Consider the following 8,828-nt stretch of genomic DNA (forward strand, 5'->3'; position numbering starts at 1 on the left):
GTTTTCCAACAGAAATTCAGATTTATGTTGGGATGTGTGACTATGCACTTGTTGGTAGATGCAAATGTTTTAAAATTATAAATTGTAATAGTCTGTTGTATGCTTCTCTCTTCCTTAAAAAAATTGTAGCTGGTTTCAGAATAAAAGCTATTAAGTTTATGCCTTCTGTATGGTAGCTGAATCCTTTTACCATATATTATCTTAAAGAAATTAATTATAAACCTTAGTTTCCTCATAATTTAAATAATTCCCCAATAATTTTAAAGAAATTATTTCATGTATTTAACTTGTAGGATTCTTTTGTGAGAGCTAAAGACAAAGATGAACGTTTAGCTGTGCCCAGTTCAAAATTACTGCTTTTTTATGAAGTGTGTTTGAGAAATTGTTAAAGTATATAGCATATTTAGCATAATCCATACTACAAGTTCATTGTGAGCATATGTTACTCTTACCCATCTTTGCTGCCAGGCAATGAGAGCTCAAGATGGATTAAATAGAGGGTATTAAACAAGATTTCTAGGCTAGGCAGCTGACAGCGTCCCTCCTGACATTTATTTTGCATTCTAGCAAATCCTATTGATGCATCCAAGATCAGTAGGTGATGGCGTACATCCTCCTGCAGGGAACAAAAACAAACTTTCCAGAACACTCGGAGAGAGGTTGGAGGAACAGGGCTGCCCTAACTGCATACAGCTCCTTCCTGCTCTGCCACCGGCCCCAGCCTGCTCACCAGCTAGAGAATGGTGAAAGAAAGGACTTACTATGATGTTTTGAGAGTCAAACCCAATGCCACTCAGGAAGAACTGAAAAAGGCTTACAGGAAACTACCCTTGAAGTACCACCCTGGTAAGAATCCAAATGAAGGAGAAAAGTTTAAACAGATTTCTCAAGTTTATGAGGTTCTCTCTGATGCCAAGAAAAGAGAATTAAATGACAAAGGAGGAGAACAGGCAATTAAGGAGGGTGGAGCAGGTGGTGGTTTTCACTCACCAATGGACATCTTTGATATGTTTTTTGGAGAAGGAGAAAGGATGCAGAGAGAAAGGCGAGGTAAAAATGTTGTTCATCAGCTTTCAGTTACCTTAGAAGATTTGCATATAAACGGTGCAACAAGAAAACTGGCTCTGCAGAAGAATGTGATTTGTGACAAATGTGAAGGCTGGGGTGGTAAAAAAAGAGGCCGTAGAGTGCTGTCCCAACTGCCAAGGTACTGGGATGCAAATACGAATTCATCAGATAGGACCTGGAATGTTTCAGCAAATTCAGTGTGTGCATGGAGTGCCAGGGCCATGGAAAAAGGATCAGTCCTAAAGATAGATGTAAAAGCTGCAATGGAAGGAAGATAGTTCAAGAGAAGAAGATTCTGGAAGTTCATATTGACAAAGGCATGAAAGATGGCCAGAAGATAACATTCCATGGTGAAGGAGACCAAGAACCAGGATTGGAGCCCGGAGACATCATCATTGTATTAGATCAGAAGGACCAGGCTGTTTTTACAAGATGAAGAGAAGACCTTTGCATGTGTATGGACATACAACTGGTTGAAGCATTGTGTGGCGTCCCAAAGCCAATCTCCACTCTTGATAACCGAACCGTAGTCATCACTTCTCATCCAGGTCAGACTGTCAAGCATGGAGATATCAAGTGTGTGCTAAGTGAAGGCATGCCAGTTTATCGATGACCATATGAAAAGAGGCGCTTGATCATAGAGTTTAAGGTAAACTTTCCTGAAAACCATTTCCTCTCTCCTGATAAACTCTCTTTGCTGGAAAAACTCCTTCCTGAGTGGAAGGAAGTAGAAAAGACTGATAAAATGGATCGGGTAGAACTGGTGGACTTTGATCCAAATCAGGAAAGACAACGCTATTATAATGGAGAAGCTTATGAGGATGATGAACATCATCCTAGAGGTGGTGTTCAGTGTCAAACCTCGTAATGGGGCCAGTGAATAGCACCCACTCCTAGCATTTTAAATGCAGTAGTGAATGACTGAAGGACTAATCATAATAAGCTCACTACTTGCTATTGTTTTTGGTTGTAATATTCAACTGCAGTAATGTTTTAAACGTTAAATGAAGAATAAACAAATATAAAAGCTCAAAAAAATGTCCACCTACAGGACAAAAGTGACTCAGTCACTCTCAGGAAATGGCTACAGCTTAGGTAGTGACTCTAATCTTGGGTTATTTGTAGGCTTGAGAGAGTATAAAAGACATCCCCACACCCAAGGAGGATTAGCCACAAATCAAATTAAGAGAAATTGCTAGCAACTGCTAATAAAGACACATTTGGTCTCAAGAGGGGAACAGCAATGGAATCTAGTGAATCTTCCCCACAAAATCTCTGTTAACCATGCCATTTCCAGGAATTTCTCTTTTTATGTGTGTTTGGGATTTTTTAAATTGTATTCTTTTGTCTTTTCTTTTTTTGGTATCGGGGATTGAATCTAGGACGCTGCACTTGCTAGGCAAGCACTTTGCCACTGAGCTACATTTTAGCCCTAGGAATTGCTTTTTTGAATTATATAGAGTTTCAAGTAAAATTAAGGATAAAAGCTGGCTGCAAATGTGACTTGGCTTATTATTTGCTTGATATGGTTAAGATTATAAGGTCCATAACAGTAACCCATGAAGCTGAAAAGATGTATGGCCAGAGACCAGATCACAAAAGTTTATGGAAGCTACATTCACTGGGAATTTGACATTTCTGCTAGGAGTTGGGGGTGGTGGTAATACTTCAGGATGTTAAACTTAGCTAATCGCCTCTGTTAACAATGGGATATAGCAGATAGCTAATGCCTCACACTCAAATCTAGACTGATTCACATGAAGCTGAATTGCATTAGAGTGAATTTTCCAGTTCATTCCAGTGTGACAATTCATACCCTGAATACAGTCGTTAGAATCTGCCTTTAATTAATGACATATGTCCCAAGGGAGAGAGGAACTATAAGTACCATATGCTCTCCCCAAACAATGATACTGCTTGCTCTAAGCCAGCCGCAGCAAAAGAAAGACAAAGACGAAGAAATATCAGTCAGAAAATGACACGTCTCCAAACTTGAACCACAACTTTCTGGGAACAGTGGTGAATCTAAGAGTTGTTTGTTTTGCTTCCTGAAAACAACAGCCGATGAGTTCAAAAAAGGGCAGAAAGTATGGGGAGAGAAGGAAGCTGCATTTCACTGAGGGAAATGGTCTGTGGATACTGTCTAGCCCACAGACACTAGATGGTTGGTCCCATAAGGAAGACACTGGAGAAGTTTTTCTAAACCTTGGAGGGAAAGGATTTTAGCAATTTTGAATCTGATTTTCTCACCACTTCTGATTGATGGCACAAACGTTAATTGAGATGAAGGGCCTTTGTGATTAGCTCCCTGGAAATTTCTGCTTAGTCCCAGAATTATAAACTGCTGAGGAAACTAACATCGACTGAACAGCGGCTAAGGTGGTGTTCTTACACTGAACTCAGATTTTTTCAGTATTTTCTACCTGCCACCTCCCTGCACTGCCCTTTCTAATCCATCCCTCATTATTTCCAGAAAACAAAAAGACTATGAATATGGCCAGTGGCTTCAGGGTTGCATAATGAATGCTGCAAGTGTTCTAGATTTGGAAGGAATTTCACTGTGTCTTCCTGACCCCTCTGTTGGAATGTGGTCTGATTCGTATGTAACATACAAGCAAATTTTTTATAAGCAAATCCACCTGCAACTGCAAGAGATTGGGCAAGAATCCTGAATAAGAAGCATGCGGTCTTTTCCTTCCCAGTAATAGAAGATACAGCCCCAGGCAGTCTGGGGAAGAGAGTGTTATTTATCAGCCTATTAAAATACTTATAAAGGCTTTTCTCTTTGCATCTATTTTGGATTGCTAGTGGGTACCATGTGGCAAGTAAAGATTTTCTAGTATTCTTGTGTGCAAAATGAGCTCTACTCTTTTAATTCACCAAAGAGCTAACAGGCCACAAAAGTGGCAATTGTTTCTAACATATTTATAAAATGATTTCTTTGTTGCTTTGTATGTCCCTCCCCCACGGTATAACCCCTGCTTTCACTGTATTTGATGTTGGTATAATTTGTGGAGGGGAAAAGAAAAAACAAAATGTTTAAATAGGAATACAGGTGGACCCATTGCAACAATGAGATTGCAACAAGTCATTATGTTGAAAAATGAACTTTACAACTTTGGCGGGGAGGGGGGGAGGCAGGGGAGGGGCAAGGGGGAAAGATGGGAAGGGATAGGAAGGGGAAACAAAGGAGGAGGCAACAATGCTTGTAACTCCTCTGTATGGTATTTTCATAATTAAAAAAAAGTAGAAAATGAGAGGTATTTGTGAGCCTAACAAATGATACAAACATTGGTAAATATTATTTTTGAGGAGGAGAAAATGCTTTTTCTGTTTTATATTCAAAAATTTATTTCCATATTTACTTAGTCAGTACTGGGATTCAAATTCAGGCCTGGTGTTTCCTAAAAAAGTGCTCTTCCACTTGAACCACATCTTCAATCCTGTTTGTTTCAGTTATTGTTCAGATAGAGTTACATTTTTTTTTTTTTGCCAAGGATCAACCTTGGACTGCGGTCTTCCTACCTCTACTTCCTGCATGGCTGAGATTACAGATGTATACTATCATACCTGGCTTACTCTTTGAAATAGTCTTATTAAACTTTTACCCAGATTGGTCTGGAACTGAAGGTTTTCCAATCTGTGCCTCCCAAATCATTGGGATTACATGTATGAGCCACTGCTCCCAGCCCATATTCTTATTTTTAATTAACACATAAGTATGTACATCCATGAAGTACAGAATAGTCTTTTTGACACATACACACAATATGTAATGATAAAAATCAGGATAATTAGCATGCATATCACCTTGATCCTTTTTAAAATTTGATCTCAAAGGAGTAGAGTAGAATCATAGCCACCAAAGGTTAGAAGGAATAGTGTTAGGGAGGGATAGAGAAGGGTTGGTGAGTTGATACAAAAGTAGAGTTGAACAGAATTATGTTCTAGTATTGTTTAGCATAGTAACTATTAGCTAATTAAATATTGTTACTTAGACAAACTTCCCAAAATACTGTGTGACAGAAGGTAATAATGGCCTGTTTCCTATAATAGAAACCTGATTTGGCTAGGAGACATGAGCTGCAATGATATAAAACTAAGTTGTAGGTGCAAATTCAGTCGGAGGCTCTTGTTCCTTTTTCCCTCCTCTTCTCCTCTCTGCTTGCAATACAGACTTGATGTCTGGAGCTGTTTTGTACCTTGAAGATGGTTCAAAATGTGTGAATGATAAAAAGATGAAAGGAAGGAAGTCTAGGACGCAGAAGGTCAGCCTCTGGATGGCCTCCTTAGGAGGAAAAACCATCCATCTTCTTAAATCTTATTGTTTTAGGCATCTATTATTAGCCTCCACCTGCAATCCTACCTGGTTTCTTCTTGGTGGTAAAAGCAAAAAGAAAGCCATGACAAAATATTTAATCAGGGTTATGAAATAAAGAATAAGAACGAAACACGATGGCTTCAGACCAGGGAGCATCCTCCAGGGAAACCATGGAGAAGGAGCTGCTCATGTTGCAGAGGAAGGAAAGAAGGAAGATTTCCTGTGTGAGAGAAAACAGTAGGAATGGAGCAGGTTTCACCTGTGTGTCCAAACACTTTGTCCTTGTGGCAATTATGAAGCAGCATCTCATACAACTTGGAATCTGATCCGTCTGTAAAATGCTTCTGGCTGATTTCATAATCTACTTAATGAAAAATGAATTGCGATGGGATGATAAGTTTTAGTTCCTTCAAGTCAACATCAATGCCAGTCTCTCCAGAAGCAAGAAAAGATACCAGCAGAGAAGAAGACATTAAAATACTCTTGGTTCCGCTTTCCTAATTACTCCTAGTCCACTGAAGGACTGGAATCTCCTTACACATGGCCATTAATTAAGCCCCCTACCAGGCAAGCGATGAATCCAGGAAGAGGCTTGTCTGTTAAATGTCTGGACTATGAAGAGAACACAGCGGGCTAGGAATGCAGGTCTAGCTGAGAGGGCCGGGATCAGTCCAAGTCCTGTCCATTCAACTGAGGCAATGAGAAGAGCTTTAAGAACAAAGATGAGTACTGTGCCAGGGACCACACTGCACCTTCTTCTCAGAATTCCTCATCTATAGGAACTCAGCCATATCTGACCCTTGTGTCTTTTCCACTATACTTGTTAGAAACTATCCTCTCATGCGCCACTATTCCTTTCTTTCTTCCTAAATTGTGTTCTGCTATATCATGTTGCGGAAGACAGTTAAATCAGCCATGATGCCTTCAGCAGCCAATAAAAGAAATTCAAGTCAAAGTAGTTTGAATTCGAAAGGGAATTGGTTGGCTTTGGCTCACTTAACTGAGGAACTTAAAAATGTTTCAGCTCCAGGCATTGATTTGAAATTAGACCGTGGGTTCCATTTCTCTATAGTTCTCTTGGAATTCTTATGTCCTTTGTTCTTTCCTCTGACTGATGTTTAGCTTAGTAACAAAACGCCATGTGAGGATAGTGTGTCTGCTTATTCTACTGTGTGCATATCTCCTCACTCACATGTCAAACAAATATTTTGAGTTTTATCATAAAGAATAAATGAGGGAAGTGGCGTTGTGGCTCAAGTGGTAGAGTGCTAGCCTTGAGCTGAAGAGCTGAGGGACAGCGCCCAGGCCCAGAGTTCAGGCCCCATGACCGACAAAAAAAAAAAAAAAAAAGAGGTTAGGCATCCATTCTTAAAAAATGTTCACTCTAGTGTTTTTTTAGAACATACCCTACTTTTCTAGACATTCTAATCTTGCAGCAGTTGTAAAGAGTAATGGCAAAATCAAATATAGTGACAACAGGGAGTATAACATAGGGGGAAGAACATACAAAAGAAACAAAAAAAACACATAGTACATTAGAAACAACAACAACAAAGAAAAACCTCTTGTGTCCATATCTTGGAGTTCATTTTGCTTAGCATCATCTTCTTTGGTCATATGTATGTAGCTATTGAACTATTCTGTTCATCTGCTAAGATTATCCTAGACATACACTAATTATTGTAAATAAGGGAACCCATGGGACCTTTGTTTCTTTGGGTCTGGCTTACTTCACTTAATATGATTTTTTCCAAGTCTTTCCATTTTCTGGTACCTTGGTATTGTATATACGTTTCTTTGAATTAGGGAAGGGAAGGGGAACAACAGAATGGTGAGACAAAGGACAAGGGGGGAACCATTGCAACAGCGATACTCACAAGACAATATGTTGGAAATGATCTGTGCAACTTGTGGGGGGGGGGGGGAGGGAAAGTAGGAGAAAATTGAGGGAAGGGGTAACAAGTTTAACAAGAAATGTACTGATTACCTTACTTATATAACTGTAATCTGTACATCACCTTGACAATAAAAAAGAGTAATGGCAGAAGCATGTACTAGGTGCTGAAATTTTCCACACATAGCTTCCTTCCATTCACATTTTATGCAGCATGGCCATTGCCCAAGCCTGTTGTCAGTAGTGTGGAAAGTAAACCTCTGTAGGAAAATCCTTGAGGGATGAATTTGAAATACTCCCAACATCGTGTATTCTACTGCAAATGTTATGTGCTGAGTGGCTGAAAATTACATTGCTCATTCTCAGCCACAGGAGAAATGGGATGACATTTTTGTATTTATATCAATCAAGGACTATCTATGTGAGAATAGGATTAATCATGCAAGACCACAGGCTAATTTATCTGTCTCTAGATAGAGCACACTGGATCCTCATTTTACTGAAGAAAGATTAGACCTAGCCAAAACAATACAGACAAAATTCAGAGCTGAGTCCTTGGAATTGTTATCAATTATTCTTGTAAAGATTTTGAAGTTGGATTTCTAAAATAGATATCCTTATCTAACTTATTTGATCAACAAACTTAACTAACATAGGTAGAAATCGTATTGGAAGTCTACTGTTCCTATTGGACAATTGCCATATATAAAATAACCAGCAGGTTCGGAATGTGAGAAAGTACATAATTTTGAAATATCAGAAAAGGAACCATTTGTTGTGGGGAAATCAAATATTCACAGACAATAAGGTGCAAAATATACATGATATAGATTTCTTATAATTCAGTCTGACAGTTTTTAACAAAAGCCTTTAACATTGTCCTGGATTGTCCAAGAATTTCTACAACTAGATATTTATCTCAGGAGGATAACCATCATGGATAATTGGAAAAGTAATAAAAGTTAAGCTACAAAGATGTTTCATGAAGCAAAATATATATATACAATTCAAATGATTAAAACCAAGAAATTTGTTACGTAAACCAGAAACTATGCATGCAATGAAGTACTATATAGATTTTTTTAAAAAATATCATGCCTAGACATTTAGTTAAATATCTTTAAAAATTATTATGGCAAAGTGAGTCATTACACAAAATATATGTAATATGTTTCCTTTACAACTTTGGGGAAGGGAGGGAAGAGTTGGGATAGTTGGGAGGAAAGGGATGGCAGGGGAAAACAAAGGAGGAGGTAACAATGCTCAATAAGAAATGCACTCATTACCTAACTCATGTAACTGTAACCCTTCTCTGTACAGTATCTTGACAATAAAAATATATTAATTTTTTTAAACTTGGGGGTTTTATATTTAAAGTATTGTCAAATTTTTGCCATCAATTGTATGTGACTTTTATACTAAGAATAAACAAAATTTTTATTTTTAAATGAGTCACCCTCTTAAGCCAAACCCAGGAGAAGAGAAGCAGATGAGATTTCCATCTGCAGTTAAAGTAATAAGCTCTGATTTGACTAAGCTATCTTT

General features: G+C 38.3%; 1 pseudogene; it reads left to right on the top strand.

The window, feature by feature from the left end:
- Nucleotides 1-706: 706 nt before the first annotated feature.
- LOC122118164 lies at nt 707-2,078 on the top strand (annotated as a pseudogene).
- The last annotated feature ends 6,750 nt before the right edge of the window (nt 2,079-8,828 follow it).

Source organism: Dipodomys spectabilis, unplaced genomic scaffold (assembly GCF_019054845.1).
Source record: "Dipodomys spectabilis isolate Male_0828 unplaced genomic scaffold, ASM1905484v1 ptg000147l, whole genome shotgun sequence".
Lineage (NCBI taxonomy): Eukaryota > Metazoa > Chordata > Mammalia > Rodentia > Heteromyidae > Dipodomys > Dipodomys spectabilis.